General features: G+C 37.6%; 1 non-coding gene across 1 annotated transcript; it reads left to right on the forward strand.

Annotated features, from left to right (window-relative positions):
- Positions 1 to 16474: 16474 nt before the first annotated feature.
- On the forward strand, positions 16475 to 16556 carry TRNAS-AGA. The gene has a single exon. It is a non-coding gene; the product is annotated as a tRNA-Ser (tRNA).
- Positions 16557 to 20884: the final 4328 nt, after the last annotated feature.

Genomic DNA, 20884 nt, shown 5'->3' on the forward strand with positions numbered 1-20884 from the left:
CCAGCTACTCGGAAGCTGAGGCAGGAGAATCACTTGAACCCGGGAGGCGGAGGTTGCAGTGAGCCAAGATCGCAGCATTGCACTCCAGCCTGGGTGACAGAGCGAGACTCTGTCTTGAAAAAAAAAAAAAGAACAATAATTATTAACATTTTGTCACGAAATTTTGGCCATCAAATTTAAAAGTTAATATCATTGTGCAGCACTTTCAGCCAATAGAGTCTTTTTTTTTTATTAACACTGTTGCACAGTAGAGTGATTGATGCCCTATCCTTTTCACCTAACATTGAATCTCATTTGTCTCTGTTACTACCTTTTTAATCTATTACTTCTTTTTTAATCTAGAAGAAAAATTATTCATTGTTGATGAGATCTATAAAGCAACTAGTTTTTTTGTTTGTTTCTGGTTTTTTTTTTTTTCTTTGAGACAGAGTCTTGCTCTGTCACCCAGGCTGCTGTTGCCCAGGCTGGAAAGCAATGGCGCAATCTTGGCTCACCACAACCTCCGCCTACCAGGTTCAAGTCATTCTCCTGGCTCAGCCTCCCGAGTGGCTGGGATTACAGGCGCGTCTTTTGAGTAGAGACAGGGTTTCACCATGTTGGCCAGGCTGGTCTTGAACTCCTGACCTCGTGATCCACCCGCCTCGGCCTCCCAAAGTACTGGGATTGCAGGTGTGGGCCACCACGCCCAACTTAAAGCAACTGTTTGAAGGCACTGATGAGCTGTCAACCCAGGCAAGCCTTGACAAACTACAATCCTTGAAAGAAGGGAAGCACATGATATGAGTTTGCACATTCGAAGGTGCTTTCCTTCCAAAGGTGTGTTCTGTATTGCACCATTGTGGAATGGACCTCATGTGGAAAGAGGCAGTTGTACTGCATTAAGGAGACACTGGTCAGAGTTTGGGGCTACCAAAGTGCATAGAACTTGATGGTCAAAATTCAAGTGATGAGGGAACCACAGAGAAAGATCTCAAATTTGTATTATAAATTCTCTTTATATTACTGGCTAATTCCTAAGTTGTACCTACACAGGAAGATGTTCCAATACAGGAAAGAGCAACTGGAGGGCTAATGATCTGTAGAGATCCAGCAGCTGCATGATTCTAGGGAGACAGAGGTTGATGTTCATGCTTCTCCCAGTTGGAGCCCCATTGGTACAATGGCTGTTGTTTTGAGACTTAAGAAATACTAACCCTTAGCGCTAAGTGATAAACCTTTAAGTGATAAACCTTTAAAGGACCACATGAAAGGAGTAAGGCTATGCCTTCACAGCAAGGAAAAACTAAACTAAACAAATTGTAACAAAGCTTCAGTCTTTGTTGTATTCCGGAAGAACTACCAGAAGACTATGAAAGTTTGGAAATAAAGCAGTTTGTGTCCCACACTCTACAGGTCAAAGAAGAAAACACAATAGAAATTTTAAAATATTTTAAGCTGAAAGATAATGAAAATAAGACGTATCATAATTTGTCTAATGTATCTAAAGCTGTTTATAGAGAACAACTTTTACTTTTAACTACATGTATTACAACAATAGAAAGGTTGAAAATCAGCAATGTAACTCAAGAGACTATAAAAAGCCAGCAATTTAAATGCAAAAAGTACAAGGAGCTATTAAAAATAAGTGCAGAAATCAATAAAATGGAAAGCAAACATACATCACAGAAAATCAACAAAGTAAAAGTTTGGTTCTTTGAAAAGATTGATAAGACTGATTTTAAAAAGAGGGTACGATAACATATGAATACTATCATTGGGAATGAAACAGATTATATGTATGTGTATACACATACACACACGCACATATATATATATATCCTAAAGATATTTTAAAAACAAGAAAGAGGTATTATAAATGTATTTATGTCAATATACATGAAACATTTGATGAAATAGATACATTCCTTGAAAAACACAATGTGGCCGGGTGCAGTGGATCACGCCTGTAATCCCAGCACTTCAGGAGGCCAAGGCAGGTGGATCACCTGAGGTCAGGAGTTTGAGACCAGCCTGGCCAATATGGTGAAACCTGGTCTCTACTAAAAATACAAAAATTAGCCGGGTGTGGTGGCACATGCCTGTAATCCCAGCTACTCGGGAGGCTGAGGCACAAGAATTGCTTGAACCTGGGAGGTGGAGGTTGCAGTGAGCCAAGATCGTGCCACTTCACTCCAGCCTGTGCCACACAGTGAGACTCCATCTCAAAAGAAAAAAGAAAAAAAGACAAACAATATGCCACAACTGACACAAAAAGCAATAGGAAATCTTTATTGTCCTATACTTATTGGAAAAATTAAATCCATAATTTAAAGAGCCACTCATATTAACCTCTAGGTGTAGGTAGATTCACTTGTGAATTCCCACATACAAATAAGAGATAAATAATATCAGTCTTTCAGAAAGCCATTTAGAGAACTGAAAAAGAGAAAACATTGTTCGGCTAATTTGACTACACAGACGTAATTCTGAAACCAAAACTCAAAAAAAGAGTACAAGAACAGAATATTACTGCCAATATTTCTTTTAAACTTAGACTCAACTTTTAACCAAAATATCAGCAAAGTAAATAGAGCATATTATTTTAAAACTCAAAACATTATGTTCAAATGAGATTTACTCTAGAAATGGAAATTTGGTTTAACCTTTTAAAATGTAATTTACCACATTAATAGAATAACTATAAAAACCAAATTTTCATCTAAGTAGACATAGAATAAGCATTTGATGAAATTCAATAATTCATGATTTAAAACTCTCAAATGAGAATAAAGGGGAATTTTGTTAGTCTAATAAAGCTTAACTACAAAACACCTACAATGAACCTGAGTTTGGGAACATGACAAGAATGCCCACGATTATCACTTCCATTCAATACTATGGTGGCAATAGTAGCTACTGCAGTAAAATAAGAAAAATAAATGATTGATATTAATATTGGGAAATAAATATAGCCTTCATTATTGGACGATAACTTGATTATGAGTGTACAAAACTGAGAAGAATCTAAAAAATGATTGGAATTAGTAAGTAAGTTTAGCATGGTACTGACTTCATGGTCAATATACAAAATATCAAATATACTCACATATACTAGCAACAAACAAATGAAAAATGAAATTTAAAAAAGTCAATTTTTGAGGATGAGTGCGGTGGCTCCCACCTGTAATCCCAGCACTTTGGGAGGTGGAGGCAGGAAAGTCTCTTGAGCCCAGGAGTTTGAGACTAGACAATATAGTGAGAGTCTATCTCTACAAAAACATTGTTTAAAAAAATTAGCCAGGTGTGGTGGTGCACACTTGTGGTCTCAGCTACTTGGGAGGCTGAGGTAAGACGATCGCTTGAACCTGGAAGGTCAAGGGTGCAGTAAGCCATCATCATGCCATTACACTCCAGCGTGGGTGACAAAATGAGACACTGTTTCACTAAACAACAGCAACAAAGATTCCATTTACAACAGCATTAATAAATGTAAAAAAAGTGTGCAAAAAACTATAATAAAAACTAAAAAACATTATTGGGATAAATTAAAGAAGACCTAAATAAGTAAAGTGATTTATCAGGTTTACATTTTGGAAGATTTGATATTGTTAGGATATTAATTTTTCCTAAATTGATCAATAGATTCAATGAAATCCCAATCAAAATCCCAGTATGTATTTTTGTGGAAATTAAGTATATTTTTGTAAATGCAAAAGAATTTGAAAAATCATGTCTATACTGTAGAAAATTAGCTAAGCTTGAAAATTTATGCTGCCAATTTACAAAATAGGTTATAGGTCAATTCAGTCAAGTAAGAATGATCTTTATAATCACATTGAGTAAAATAAACCTTGATTCCTATGTCACATTATAAACAAAATTATTTTATTATATAATAGACATCAATGTGATCGAAAAAAAGATACAATTTCTAGAAGAAAACACAGTAGAACATCTTCATGAACTTGGGCTAGGCAAAGATTTCTCAAACAGTACATAAGGAATATAAATCATTAAATAAGATGTGTTGGGCTTATTTTAAATAAGGGATGTATTGGCTGCAAAAGACAGCATTAAAAGAGTGAAAACACAGCCAAGAAATGGAGAAGGCATTTGCAATATCTGTATCTATATCTATATTTATATCTATATCTGAAGCCATCAAATTATTAATATCTAGATTGATATCCTATATCGCCTAGGCTGGTCTCTAACTCCTGGGCTCAAGTGATCCACCCACCTCAGCCTCCCAAACTGCTGGGATTACAGGCAGGAACCACTGCACCAGGCCCAATCTGGTTGGTTGGTTGGTTTGTTTTTGAGACAGAGTCTCACCCTGTTGCCAGAGCTGGAGTGCAATGGTGTGATCTCGGCTCACTGCAACCTCCACCTCCCAGGTTCAAGCAATTCTCCTGCCTCAGCCTCCGGAGTAGCTGGGATTACAGGCGTATACCACCATGCCCGGGTAATTTTTGTATTTTTAGTAGAGACGGGGTTTCACCATGTTGGCCAGGCTGGTCTCGAACTCCTGACCTCAAATAATCTCCCTGCCTCGGCCTCCCAAAGTGCTGGGATTACAGGCATGTGCCATATTCCAATCACTGTCCACAACACTTTCACTTTTTTTTTTTTTTTTTAGACGGAGTCTCACTCTGTCGCCAGGCTAGAGTGCAGTGGTGTGATCTCGGCTCACTGCAACCTCCGCCTCCCGGGTTCAAGCTGTTCTCGTACCTCAGCCTCCTGAGTACCTGGGACTACAGGCGCACGCCAGCACGCCCACCTAATTTTTGTATTTTTAGGAGAGACCATGTTGGCCAGGATGGTCTCAATCTCTTGATCTCGTGATCCGCCCGCCTCAGCCTCACAAAGTGCAGGGATTACAGGCGTGAGCCACCGTCCCCGGCCGCACCCAGCTAATATTTTGTATTTTTAGTAGAGACAGGGTTTCACCATGTTGACCAGGCTGGTCTTGAACTTCTGACCTCAGGTGATCCGCCCGCCTTGGCGTCCCAAAGTGCTGAGATTACAGACATGAGCCTCCGCGCCCAGCCCAACTTTTAATTTTTAATTTTCACTTGTTTGTTTTTAATATACAAATACATTTGAATTTTTGTATCTTGACCATGAAACCAGCTACCATGCTAATTCTTTTATTAATTCCAACTTTCAGATTTTTCGTTTTACTTTAGCCTCAAGGAAACCCTTTGTTGGCTGGGCACAGTGGATCATGCCTGTAATCCCAGCACCTTGGGAGGCTGAGGTGGGTGGATCACCTGAGGTGAGGAGTTCGAGACCAGCCTGGACAACATAGTGAAACCCCGTCTCTACTAAAAATACAAAAATTAGCTGGGTGTGGTGGCAGGCCCCTGTAATCCCAGTTACTCAGGAGGGTGAGGCAGGAGAATCACTTGAAACAGGGAGGCAGAGGCTGCAGTGAGCCAAGACCATGCCACTGCACTCCAGCCTGGATGACAGAGCAAGACCCTGTCTCAAACAAACAAACAAACAAAACCTTTATTATGTCTTGTAATACACATCTGTTAATGACATACTGTCTCAACTTTTGTTTGACTTAAATTATCTTTATTTTTCACCAGTCAGATTGGATTAGGGCACCTTAATGGTCTCATTCAAACTCAATCACTTATTTAAAGGTTCCATCTCCGCATCCGGCCATATTCTGAAGTACTGGAGGTTAGGACTTCAACAGGTAAATTTTGAGGGGACACAATTCAGCCTATAACACCTTCAGACAAAGCAGGCAAACACTATGCAAAAATGGCTTCATTGCTGAAATCTTAAAATGTTAAGGAAGATCTAATATACAGAAAATAGAAAAAATGAAAACTCTTCACAATTCATTTTATAGGGCCAGCATAATCTTCATATTAAAACCTGACAAGGAATTACTAAAGAAGAAATTACAAGTCAATCTTTGTGTTAAACATTCTAGATATAAAACCACTAAACACAGTAAGAGCAATCAGACCCGGTAATATGCAGAAAGAACAGTCAAATGTTAAGCTGTAATGTGTGTTTCAGTAACATGAATTATTTTAATATAAAAAAATCACTTTAAATTTACCACAAAGTGAAAAAAAAACAAATAATCTTATCAGTAGATGCAGTAAAACTATTTGACAAAATTCAACACTACATTGGTTTAAAAAAAAAGGGCAGTCTATGTATGGAAAGGAAATTTCTTAATCCCAGAATGCATATATACAAAATCCTGCATTTAATATCCTAATTATAGTAAATATTTAACACTTTCTTCCAGATATTGGGACCAAGACAAACATGACCACTATCACCACTGCTATTCAACACTGTATTGGGGATCATAGGCCATTACATAAGACAAAGTATTAAAAGATATTAAGATTGAAAATGAAGAAATAAGACTGCCATCATTTGCAGATAATGTATTTATATATTTGAAAAATCTCTAAACTCTAAAAATTTTTAGAATCATTAAGTGAAAATAAGTTTACAGGGTACAAAAACCAATATTCAAATATATGTTCTATTCATATAAACTTTGAAAAAATAGACAATACATTTTTAAAATGTGATTTATAATATCAAGAACACTATCAATAACCTACTAATAAATACAATAATAAATGTAATAAAAATATGTAAGAGTGGTACATTAATAGCTACAAATCACTGTGCACAGAATTTTTAAAATATCAAAATAAATGAAGGGATATAACATATTCATTGATTGAAAGGCTCAGATTCAATGTAATCAAAATAAAATATTGAAACAGGACTTTTGGTAGAATTGACAAGTTGTTTCTAAAATGCATGTGCAACTGGAGAGGACCTAGAATCACCAAGGAAATCTTGCAGAGGAAGAGCAAATCTGAAGACTTTCACTACCACATAATGAGATTTCTCTTATTCTAAAGATACACTGATTAAGAAAGTGTTACTGACATAAAGATAGAGACCAATGAAACAAAATGAATCTACCTTTGTAAAACCACATAAAATGCAATTCAATCGGGGAAAGAGGTAGATTTTTCCAAAGGTGGTGCTGAATCAACTGGATATACAAAGGAAGACAATGTAGGCACTGACGTCTTCCTTAAATTATTCCCTAAAAAAATTCAAGATGGATTAAAGATCCAAATGTTCAAGTTAAAACAATAAAATTATAAAAGAAAACAATGAACTATCTTCATGAACTTTGGGTTGGCAAATACTTCCTGTTTAATAAGCACCAAAAGCAATAACTATAAAAGAAACAGATTGATAAATTGACCTTCTTTCAGACTTCAGAACTTCAGTCATCCAAAGACATCATCAACAATGTGAAAAGGCAACGCACAGAATAGAAGATATTTGTAATACATATTTATGACAAAGGATCCATGTCTAGTGTGATGGTTAATACTGAGTGTCAATTCAACTGGATTGAAGGATGCAATATTGATCCCGGGTGTGTCTGTAAGGGTGTTGCCAAAGGACATTAACATTTGAGTCAGTGGGCTGGGGAAGGCAGACCCACCCTTAATTGGGTGGGCACCATCTACTTAGCCACCAGCGAATATAAAGCAGGCAGAAAAACTTGAAGGGACGAGATGGGCCTAGCCTCTCAGTGTTGGGGTCCGCGTGTTTCCTAAACAAAGGAATGAACACACAAGACAACACAGGACAAGACATACATGGCGGCTGCCCTGAACGGCACACTCTGCTTTATTTTATCCAGCCCTTTGTGGAATGTTGCCAAGTCACGGGACATGTGTTGCTTCTCTGACCTTTCCTTGACTCGCAAGATCAGTAAACATTGACCAGTTCCCAGAGTCCGCTATTTACAGCTGGCTCCTTTATCCTTCTTGTTTGCAGAGAAGGAATGTCCTGCTTTGTTTGCAAGAGCAGGGCTTATTGGGAACATCTCGTTTGCGAGCACACAGTCCTCTACATCTCCCCCTTCTTTATTTACAGGTTTGAATTTTTTTTTAAAACCATCATTACATATTGGGCTCACTGGGATTCGGTGTTTGCCCTTTGGCACCGTTTCTAGTAGACTGTGAAAATGACAAAGGCAAAAACAACAATCAATACATTACTAGAAACAAAAGTCAGTAAAACTTTTACAGTACTCATAGGGTTTAAAGATTTCAGGTTTTGGGCAATACCAGTCATTAAATCTGCACCAGTCAACAATGGTAACTGATTACGAAACGTTTTAGAAATATTGTATGTTAGTTCTTGTATTTCCAGGAAAGGATTGTTATGACCAATTAAAAGTCTTTTTATCTCTGTCCAATTATGTACAGTGCTGTTAAAAGGAACAGGGGTAATATAAAATTGAGTAGTATTCCAGTCACAGTTTAACAAGGCTCGAGTATTTAACACTGTCAGCTGATCCCCTATCCAAGAAACTACTTGTTCTAAGTTATCTACTCGTTCAGTCAAATGAACATCGATGTCTCGTTGTTGTTGCCACAACAAGTGAGATTGTTCATGCTATTGTTGCACGAACTCTGCATTTTGGATACTCTGATGTAACGCCAGTCCAGCAACAGCAGCGGTGGAAGCAATGGCCACAAGTCCCACTACTGCTGTTACAACGATCCCAACCGCTCTCCGGCTGCGGTGGACAAGATCTTGCATTACTTTGTAAATCTGAGTAACCCCAGTAGATTCACTCCAGGTGTGTGTCAAGTTCACAGGTAACCAGGTTTCTTTTTTAGCTCTTAAAATATATATATCGGAGTGAGTCTCATTCCAATTATTATGCCACCAAGTAGTATTTATACAGCTTAAAAATGTACAATTGTCTGTACAGTTAACTACTCCTGTATTATTATCCCATTTAAAGATTCTTGCTAACAACAAGTAAGGTTTTTTTTTTTTTTTAACACAAGCAATGATATATCTAGATCTGTTTCGATGTAAAGATATATGGAAAGGATTAGAAAGATTAGTGATATTTAAGGACATGTTTCCTGTAAAAGTAGACATTGGTTTACCAGCAGCTAGTAACTTCCCTATATGACTTTGTATTTGTGAGGTGTTGGCCAAATGTGGCATAGGGGGCGACGAGCCACCATCATGTCAAATAATAGTTTCATTACCATCAGCATAAATGGTGTGATTATTTCTATGCCATCGTAGGCTAATGTGGGTAAACTTAGTCTGAAAATCTCCATGCACACTCTAGTCAGTGACAAGGTATCTGTAATTCCTACCTTTTACCTCTAATAATAATTGTGGTCCACTTTCTCTACATTTAGTCCACTCTAATTGGGAAACACCTCCAGACACGACAGGAATAGGACATAAGGATAATGTAGTAGGCAAGGTTTCATTAAGCAGAGCAATATGATTATATTTAAAACTCTGAGTAACAACAATCATAGTAAAGGCAGCAATGTGACTATGATTTTAGCGCAAAGCCCAAGCCTCATGAGAAGGATGTAAACAATGTGGACTGTTCCCAAGACATATAGGTAACCCTTCCATCCCAAATTGATATGAACTGTTTACTGTACCCGTGTCTAACTCAGGATCCTGGTTTTAAAAAGGTGATGGCATCCAAGTAGTATCATTAGTAAATACTAAAACTTCTTTGTCTCCCTAGGCCACACCTTGATATAAGGGTGGAAAGGGAATATAAGTCCAATATGTGAATTCTCCAGTTGTTATTTGGCAATTCACTACAGCTAGTATAGCCAGAAATAAGGTCAGTGAGGTTTTGGGCTGTCCAGCTTGTTGAACAACCCCTTCAGCTTCTTGAGTAAGTTTTTTCAGCTGACCCTATGTCGGAGGTTCCACTTGACGAGTTTCGTAGGTGAAGGTTTTCTGAGTACTTAGATTTAATTTTTGAAATGCTGCCAGGAAGTCTTCCGGCCGGCTCCTCTTCGCCATGGCACTGCTTTAACCGTCGGGATGGGAACCACTTATCTCCGGCACCTGTACGAACGAGAGCATAACCTCAACCCCACTGTAAAACTTTTCCTTTTAAATATTGGCCTTGTAATGAAGGATAGTACACCCACAAATTGTTAACTTGTGGCTTTTCTAATGGTTGTTGAAAATGTTTTATTGCTGTAGATTGCTGTAATTGGCGCCAATAGTTAAGAACATTTAAAGTAAAAAGAGCTTTCAGAATTTGATGTTTTGGGGAATCTCGTCCATTTCCCCCTGTTTGTTTTAAAAGTTGTAATTTTAAGGTAGTATTAGCTTTTTTAATAATTGCTTGACCTTGACTGTTAAATGGAATGCCAGTGGAATGACGAATGTGGTATGAAGAGAGGAAGGCAGCCAATTTATGAGAGTAATAAGTAGGAGCATTGTCAGTTTTTAATTTAGTAGGAACTTCTATAACTGTAAAGGAAGTAAGTAAATGAGTAATAACAGAATTACCTTTTTTAGAGGGTAATGGTGTAGCCCATTGGAAGTGTGACTAAGTATCAATTGTACGATGAACATATTTTAAATGACCAAAAGAAGAAATATAAGTTATATTTATTTGTTAAATATGATTTTGTGGAGTGTTTTGGGGATTTATACCTGGACTTAAAAAGGGTGCAATAATAGGAGCACAAGATGGACAGGTTTTGACAATAGTTTGGGCTTGATGGCGTGTTATAGAAAATCACCACTGTAATTTTAAACTGTTAGTATGATGTAATTGATGTTTATGTTGAGTCTGTTGGACATTATCAACAAGTAAAGAATTAATTTGGCTATTACCAAAAGTTAAAGGTCCTGGTAAAGCTGAATGTGAACGAATATGAGTGATAAAAAGGGGGATTGTACAGGAAGTAAGAGTCAAGAACAATAAGGAAAATAGTTTTTGTAAAGGGGTTTTTGGGAGTAATGGTAAAGAAGTTTGAGAAATATACTTAGTCACATATACAGTATATTGGGAATTACTAACTATATTATAAGGGGTTTGAGGCCAATTTTGTAGTACCATAAGAATGGCAAAAAGTTTTTTTTGTTGTACAGATTTAAATGGATAGTGAGAAATTTTTGAATTATTTGATGTCCAGTATTTAGTTTTTTTATTGTTAGAAGTATTAGTAAAAAAGGTGGGAACTTTAACCGGAGTATAAGAAATAGGATTATAGGGCAGGAAAGAATATTGTTGTAGAAAGTAAATAATCTATGATTGGGATAGTGTTGAGAAAAGGAACCAGTACACTTAGTGTAAGTCACTTGTTATCTTTTATGAGTTTTTAGTAGAGATTTAATGTATTGATTAGATAATTGGGTAATAATTTTTATAGGGTTAGTTCCAAGTAATTGACGAGTTTTATGTTGTCCTTTAATAATTAATTTAGCCAATTTATTAATATAAGGGTAAAATTTTTAATGGCTTTATTAGTCAAAAATAGCCACTTTAGAATGTTATTATCCTGATATAAGATGGCTGTTGGTGAATGAGGAGTATGAAAAAGACATAAAGAGAGTGGAAGATCGGGTATAATATAATTAAGATGAGCTTTACTAATTTTATTTTTTATAAAAGACAATTTTTTTTTGTAGTAGGGGATAATTGCTGAGAACTGTTTAAATCTGAATTTCCTTTTAAGGTAGCAAACAAATGTTGTAATTTATAAGTAGGAATATTTAAGATGGGACAAAGTCAATTAATATCTCTCAACAATTTTTGAAAATTATTAAGGGTCACAAGTTGATTTCTCCTAATTTGAACCTTTTGTGGGCGGCTTTGTTTTTTAGCCAATAGATACCCCAAATATTGAACGGGGAACTGAGTTTGTACCTTCTTAGGAGATATTTGTAAATTATAATGAATTAACTGTTGTTGTAAAACCTTAAAAACTTGATTTTGGAGGGTTACGTCAGGGGTAGCCAATAAAATATTATCCATATAATGATAAATTAACACAGTTGGAAACTGATTTTTTACAGGATTTAAAGTCCTATGTACAAATTTTTGACATAAAATAGGGCTATTAAGCATACCCTGGGGAAGAACCTTCCACTGATATTTTTGAAGGGGCTGCCCATTATTATATTTAGGAATAGTAAAGGCAAACTTTTTACAATCTTGAGGTTGTAATGGAATAGAGAAAAAACAATCTTTGAGATTTATGACCATTAATTTTTAACTTTGTGGGATAAGGGTAGGATTAGGAAGACCAGGCTGTAAACTTCCCCTAGGTTGAATGTAAACATTTATAGTTTTAAGATTAGTTAATAAACGTCATTTTTCACTTTTTTTTTTTTTTTTAACATGACAAAGACAGGGGAATTCCATGCAGAAGTACTTGGCTTTATATGCCCCTCGGCCAATTGTTTTTTGAGTAACTCTTTTAAAGCCCTAAGTTTTTCTTTAGATAATGGCTACTGTTTCACCTAAACAGGAGCAGTAGTTTTCCACTTTAATTATAAACATTGACACTGGTGAATAGTGGCTATGAGTTTAAAGGATTGTAGCCCATTTTGAACATCATATTTTTGGCAGCTGAAGAAATATGAGGAATGTTTAAAAAAGCACCAAATTGTTGTAAAAGATCTTGTCCCCAAAGATTAATATTGATAGGAACAATATAAAAAAACACTTGACCTTGTTGACCTTTAGGACCGACACAGGTTAAAGGTTCTACACTTTGATAAACCACAGAAGCAGCACCCAACCAGTGAGTGTAACTGAAACTTGTCTTTTTTTCCCATTGCATAGGACACTGATTTAAACAAATGATAGACACCTCCACCCCCATGTTAATTAACCCTTTAAAAACTATTTTATTAATGTGTAATGAATATAAGGGCTTTTGATCAGAAACTAAAGTTTCCCAAAAAACAGTTTTTTTTTTGTGCTACTGAACCCTCCCTGTCAAGATATCTCCCTAGATAGGAACGGAAAAAAAGGCAATAAAAGTTATTGTGCAATACACTACCCTGCCTCTAGGCGTATAAATTGTGAGACTTGTACCATAGTAAGAATTTCATCAGGATCAATGATTCCTGGAATCACCATTAACCCCCGTATAGCACTGTTGTTTTGACCTAACAAAAGTCCTACATGTCTTTTTGGCAAACGGCCACACACTCCAATAGCTAATTTATATACTCCTCTATTAGGAGACAAGGTATAAGGCTGAATAATAGTTAAGTCAGTAGCGGCACTCTGCTTAGTCGTCGCATAAAGCTGGGAAACTGGGGTAAGGTGTGGGATCCTTAAGGAGGACTCGAATTTATTCCTTGATGTTGTAGGCCATTGCTCAGTGGGTATTGTAGTAGGCTTGCATTGTAATTGTTGGGGCCCCAAGCCTGTGGGGCCCGGCTCCCGTTTCCCGGGAGAGGAGACAGTAAATTTCCACTTTTATCAGTTTTGGAACGGCATTCATTTGTCCAATGTCGACCTTTGCCACAACGTTTGCACACCTCTGAAGGCAGCTTTCTGCCTTGAGGGATAAAAGTGTTCAATTTTTTACGACATTCTTTCTTGAAATGTCTAGGTTTACCACATTGAAAGCAAACACCTTGTTTGTTATTTTTTTTAAGGCTGTAGATAGGGCTCCAGCAAATAATTGAGCATTTATAAATAGCCCCTCCAACACCAGCACAAGCTCTAATATATTTATCTAAATTCGCCCCACTGGCCTTTAATGGTCTCAACAACTTTTGACAGTCAGCATTAGCATTTTTAAAAGACAATGTTTGTAACAAAATTTTTGAAGTAGGGCCAACACCCACAGTTTTTAAGACAGCATCTTGAAGACGGGCTACAAAATTTGGATATGGTTTATTTGTGCCCTGTAAAATCTTCACAAAGGAGAGGGAAGATTTTCCTGCTATTTTTACCTTATTTCAGGCCCTTAAAAACAAAGTCTTGATTTGAGTAAGGGCGACATCATCTAGGCCAGCCTGAGCATTAAGAGTAGCATATTGGCCCGTGCCTGTGAGTTGTTCCTCAGTGGGTCCTGGGGGATCACACGTAGCATTTTTTCTAGCCTGTACATGCGCCTTGTCCATCCATCAGCTGTGCAATTGTAACCACTGAGAACGATCAAGAACAGCCTTCCCCAAAGTCTCCCAGTCTATAGGAATCATCAAATTTTTTGATGAAAAAGCATCAAGAAGACCAAGGATAAAAGGAGATTGAGGTCCATAGTTAGAAAAGGCAGCTTTTATTTCTTTCAAAAATTTAAATTGTAAGGCATTAAATTGGACATTATTGCCACCATTTGGAAACTGAGCATTAGGAGCAAAAGAAGCACGAATAATTGGAAACAGATCCAGCTCCTCAAATTTTCTTATCTTTTTTTTTTTCCCTCCCCCAATGGCAGGAAAGGCACTGAGAAACTTTGCCAGACAAAGGTAAGGAAGCTGGGGGGTTGGAGGCTCTGGAAAATCCCCTTCTAAAGGGGCAGAAGGAAAAGAAACAGGGAAAGCTCGCAAAGGTGAATTAGAAGAATGTATCTGTAATATCTGTTGAAGCATTCCCATAATACGCTGCATGTCAGAATTTCCCTTAGAAGAAGGAAGAGTTGGCTGTTGCCCAGGTTGGTCTTGGATGCCTGGCCTCAAGTGATCCTCCCACCTTGGCCTCCCAAAGTGCTGGGATTACATATGTTAGCCACCACACCTTGCCTAAGTAAATTTTTAATTGACCTATAACACAATGTTGATGCAGAAAAGTATATAAACCATAACTATACAGCTCAAGAAATTTTCACAAAGTGAACACACCTATGAACCCAGAACTCAGACTGAAAAATAGAACCATTCCCACGATCTCCAACAAGTCTCTTCATGGCCTTTCTCAGTGTAACCACCTTCAACAATCACCTTCCTGATTTCTAACACCACAGATTTGTTTAGCTTGTTTTGAGCTACAGTATATATAAACAAAGGCATGTATGCTTTTGTGTATGGCATCATTTCAATATTATGTTTGTGAGATCCTTCCAATTTGTGTGTAATTAAATTCTTTATTCTTATTGCTCTACTGTTCCTTTGTATGGAAAACAACTATTTATCTTTTCTATTGTTGATGGACTTTGGACTGTTTTCAGTTTGGAACTAATATGTCTAGAATAGTTTTGTTTCCTACAAGTGAACCCTGATTCATTTGTTTTACATGAATCTATTCTGCCATGCTTTGGTCCACACATACGAATGAGGAGAAAAAAAAAGATTGAAGCCATCACGGGTCTCTGTTCATTTTATTCTAAGCAAAACAAGAACTGATTCAATAAATTCAGTTCATATTAATATTAATCACAGCAAGTTTCCTTTTGTGCTGATTTAAGCATGAAAAGTCTGTTATTTCTTTAGTACTTAACTCCCTTCAAACTAGAGTTCTGAAGGAATCTAATTAAAATGTTATATGCCTGTTAAAATGTGTAGACCAAATAAAAGGGACATGATATGACTGTGGAAACACCTTCTATCACAACTTATATTTTCCTTTAAATTTGTATTTAGTCATTTCATAACTTGACACGATTTTTAAAGGTTTATGTGACTGATACTCATTTTAACAAGGAAGTTTAAATAACAGACTCCTCAGTTAAATATGGAATCTGGTTCTCTTACTCCAAACTCAGCTTAATACTCCCCTCAGAGCAGACCCCCTTTCGTTAAACCATGGGATTTCTTATAGTTGATTTTATTAATATTTCCATAGTAAAGCAATATTTCTTCACTCCCCCTTACCCTGCCTTCACTCTTCTCTTCACCCCTCTCCTCTCCTCCGTTCAGATGTCACAATTGACCCCTCTGTCATCGTTCTCTTCCCTCCTCTGCCCACTCTCCCTTTTCTCCTCTTCCTCTACCTCTGTTTCTTCTTTAGAAAATTAGATTAAGACTCTCTAAGCGGGGTAGACAAAATCACTCTCAGGTCTTAGGAAAACACTGTTATTGAGATATTAAGGTCAAAATGTACAAGGGAGAAAAAGAAAATCTGTTGAATTGACTAAATTTAGAGCAACGGGGGAAGCCCCTTTGTCGGCCAAAACTCAAACCAGATTCTGAGCCTAAAAGACTTAACAATGTCACAACGAAGTGACACAGAGGAGACTTTTCTACATAATTTTTCGCTCCCTCCACCTAAGACACAAATCAGCGGAAGCGATTCCGTGCCTGGAATTCCCCTACGAACACTGTAATTCACCGAGGAGCTTTGGGCTCCGGGAAGTCCGAACATCCCGGATTAGGGGAGAGTTGGCCATGACTCCCCGTCGGTACCGGCTAGGTTTGGTACTAGCTGGGTTTGGTACCAGCTATGGCGAGTACAGAAACCTGGCCGGTCCTGGGGCAGGCAGGCGCTCGCCAGATGTTATTCGACTGACTGGATATTTGCTGGAAACGTTAATGCTTATGCGATGAGGACTCTCTCTAATTGCAGTGCTCTCAATTACCAAAGATGTTCTGACTTCCTTTCCTAGAATTCTCATTTCACCTTAGCATTTCCAAAAAACTCACCAAAGACAAACGTTTGCACACATCACCTGACACGTGATTTCACCAATATATCCAAGTCAGCCATTATACAGCTGTAGTCGTGGCCGAGTGGTTAAGGCGATGGACTAGAAATCCATTGGGGTCTCCCCGCGCAGGTTCGAATCCTGCCGACTACGGAATGCTTTTTGCTCCAAGTGAGCAAACTTAATCAACCCATCGGTTTGACAGTGTGAAATTACCTAACAAGGAAATCCTTACCACCCATTTCCTACCACAAGGGTGCAAACTTCTTGACTGTCCTGATGCCTCGCTCATTCAAACCTCTACCGCCACTGGGTTCCCATCGTGCCAGGGATCCCGACATTAATTCTTATTTTTCTAAAAGTAAGCAATATTTTCTATGAGCAAAACGCAGGTCTTGGCGATGCTGCCTCACTTCCTGTCTTCGAACCCCGTGCCTCGAATTTTGCTCATGGAATTGCGCCAGTGAAGAAAACAAATATAAGGTATCTCTCATCTTTGTGTTCACAAATATGCCTCATTTGGAAAACTAGGGCTGGGTGTGGTGGCTTACGCCTCTAATCCCAGCACTTTGGGAGGTCGAGGCGGGCGGATCGCTTGAGGTCAGTTCAAGGCCAGCCTGGCCAACATGGCGAAACCCCGTCTCCACTAAAAATACAAAACTTAGCCAGGCATGATGGCGCGCGCCTGTAATCCCAGCTACTGGGGAGACGAAGGCAGGAGAATCGCTTGAACCCGGGAGGTGGAGGTTACAGTGAGCCAAGGTCGCACCACTGCACTCCAGCCTGGACAACATAGAGACTCTGTCATAGAGACAACGTAGAGACAACATTGAGACTCTGTCTCAAAAAAAAAAAAAAAAAAGGTAGGTCAGCCCCCTCAATTTGAATTTGTCTGATATTTCCTCTGAGTTATATTCAGGTTATTCTGGCAGGAATACCACAGAAGTGAAGCGAAGTCCTTTACCGTTCTTCAAATCCAGAGGCACATGATGTTAATTAGTACTGATACAACTGTGATGAATTCAGATGATGTCTATTAAGTCTCTCCACTGTCAATTTACCTTTGGTATTGCTCATTACGTGATTTATGCAGCTTACTTATTTTGCATGATATTTGGTTATTTTGAAAAGTGTAAGTTAAAGGAAGAAGAAATTGAAGAAGTGCATTGAATTCTGGTGGCTTTTCGGTGAAGCCACCATTGAAGTCTGTAATCGAGGAACACCCTTCTTGCATATAAAATAAATCTGGAATGTTAATCAACATTTTAATTTAATTTTTAATTATTACCATTATGTTATTTAAATGTTAGTGTTTAAAATGTAAAAGAATTGATATTGATATTATTGTGCAGCAGAGTTATGCACAATTATTTCTTCAGTCACTCTACCTCACATTTGAAATAATATGTAGATGCTCACTTTCAGCTATAATTGAACATCATTTGTCTCCGTTTCTTCTTTTATTTACTGACCATATCCAAAATGTGTATATGCATAAGTGGAAATTAAAATTAAAATACTTCATTCCCAATAGCAGCAAACATTTTAGAGTCTGAAAATAAATCTAACTGCCAGGCTTAGTGGCTCACGCCTGTAATCCCAGTACTTTGGGAGGCCGAGGGGGGGTGGATCACGACGTCAGGAGTTCAAGACGAGCCTGACTAATATGGTGAAATCCCGTCTCTACTAAAAATACAAAAATTAACCGGGCGTGGTGGCATGATCCTGTAATCCCAGCTACTCAGAAGGCTGAGGCAGGAGAATCACTTGAACCCGGGAGGCGGAGGTTGCAGTAAGTGGAGATCATGCCATTGCACTCCAGCCTGGGCGACAAGGCGAGACTCTGTCTCAAAATAATAATTAATTAATTAATTAATTAATTAATTAATTTAATTAAATAAAAATAAATCTAGCAAAAGATATGCAAGAAATCTACACTTAAAACTATAAAACGTTGCTGGTGGAAATTAAATGGAGGAAGTTGAGGAAAAATAACATATTTATGTCTTGTTAGACTCAATTTCATCAAGATGAAAACTATTTCCAAATTAATCAATAGGTTCAATGAATCCCAATCAAGTTCTGAGCCTGTATTTTTTAAAGTTTAGCAGTTTCAAAAATATATTTAAAAGGTAAAGCAACTTTAGAAAACAAGAAAAACTCTAGTTTACAGATTCAAAGAGAAGAAAAAATAGAGAAAATAAAAGGAAAATATTAAAGAAGATAGTAAAGTTGGAGGACTTATACAACATGTATATCATGACTTATTGCAAATACAATTAAGAGTTATTAATTATTTATAAATATTAACACTTTTTAAATTTAAATTTTATTTTTAATTGATACCAAACATTATCTTCACTGCTATGGTATTACCTTGGCCAGGCTGAACTACATTCCCCAGAATTTCTTTTTCTGTGTGTCTCTGGTTAGGATGGTCCCCAAGAGATATTCTTGCAGAAGATTTGAGAAAGAAAGCTAAGTAGCAGTCATTTTGTAGCTCATGCTAACTCACCTGCTGACTTATCTTGTCACATGGCAGTCTGCAACTAACTACCCCACCTTCCTGTGGGTTCTCCTTCAACCTCTGTAATTTCTGAACCGAATGTTTGTGTTTAGCTTCAAGCAAAGGACCCTGTGTTCTATGGAATACTACAACACCAAGGAGAGGCAACAAGAGCTGACACGGATTTCAGTTCATCCTGTGGGGTTCCCAGTTCATGCTTGTGGGTTCCAGCTTGTTCTATTATTCCTCACTTTACCTCCTTCTTCCTTTCTTGATAATCTGCCCCACAGTCTTTATAATGCTGAAGCTTGAAGTGCATCCCAGTGGTTCTGCTTCTTTTATTGAATCCTGACTGCTACATATCAATGATTCAACTAAATGATCAGAAACTTGAACAAACATTTTATAAAAGAAGATATTCATGTATCTAATAACCAATTTTTCATGGGCCTGTTGCAATTGTTGACTCTCACAGTGTTAATTATGAATAAAATTAGCTGCAATAAAGTGTATAGTCAAGAAAAGGATCATGGAGGACAAGGATCAGTAAACACAACTCAAAGGAAAGGATGATATCCCACCAGGATTTAAAATCAAATTGGTCATTTTTCAGACCAGTGCCAAAAGGACTCCTGTTTCTTCCCCATGGTAAAGTAATAGAAACCAGACTTACCCTATCACCTTAAACAACTGGAAAACTGTACAAAGTATATGTAACAGCTTTCTTCAGACAGACAATAGGCAGTGACTAATTTTGATACCTGGGAAAAGGGAACAAATGAGAAAGAAATTGCCCTATTTACTGCCTATAATCAGATTAAGAGGAACATTTCACAATGATAAAGAGGTCAATACACCAAGAAGCCACAATAACCCTACATGTATGCACCTACAAATAGTGCTTCAAAATATGTGTAGCGAAACCTGCTAAACTGCAAGGAGACATAGAAAAATTACTCAATTATAGTTGGAAATTATATATTTATTATTATTATTATTTATTTTTTTTTTTTTTTTGAGACAGAGTCTTGCTCTGTTGCCTAGGCTGGAGTGCAGTGGTGCGATCTGGAGTGCAGTGGTGCGATCTCGGCTCACTGCAACCTCTGCCTCCCAGGTTCAAGTGATTCTCCTGCCTCAGTCTCCCAAGTAGCTGGGATTACAGGTGCCCACCACCATGCCCAGCTAATTTTTGTATTTTTAGTAGAGACGGGGTTTCGTTATGGTGGTCAGGCTGTTCTCAAATTCCTGACCTCAGGTGATCCACCCACCTCGGCCTCCCAAAGTGCTGGGATTACAGATGTGAGCCACTGTGCCAGGCTGATAGTTGGAAATGTTAACACTTCTTTCTCAGTAATTGATAGAACAAATAGCCTGAAAATTCAGTACGAATACAGAAGATTTGAACCACATTACCACAAATTTGACCTCATTAACATGTATAGAACGCTCTTCTTAGCAATAACAGAAAATTTTCTTGTCAAGTGCTTATAGAATACTTACCAAGACAGACCTTATTTTGGGCTAAAAAATAAGTCACTGTAAGCTCAAAAGGACTCAAATTACAGAAAGTATATTTTCTGACCACAACAGAATTAAACCAGAAATCAATTAACAGAAATTAAACAAAATAGCCTAAAACCAAATAATACATCACAAGGGAAATTTAAATTATTTTGAACTAAATAAAAAATGAAAACAAAATATAAAAAAATACAGCTAAAGCTTTTCATAGAAAAAAAGCTTATATTATAGAAGAAAAAAGTGGCCAGGTACTAGGGCTCATGCCTGTAATCCCAGCACTTTGGGAGACTGAGGCAAGAGGATTGCTTGAGCCCAGGGATTTGAGACCAGCCTGGGCAACATGGCGAGACCGGTCTCTACCAGAAGAACAGGAAAGAAAGAAAGGAAGGGAGGGAGGGAGGGAGGGAGGAAGGAAGGAAGGAAGGAAGGAAGGAAGGAAGGAAGGAAGGAAGGA

Source organism: Theropithecus gelada, chromosome 4 (assembly GCF_003255815.1).
Source record: "Theropithecus gelada isolate Dixy chromosome 4, Tgel_1.0, whole genome shotgun sequence".
NCBI classification, from domain to species: Eukaryota; Metazoa; Chordata; class Mammalia; order Primates; family Cercopithecidae; genus Theropithecus; species Theropithecus gelada.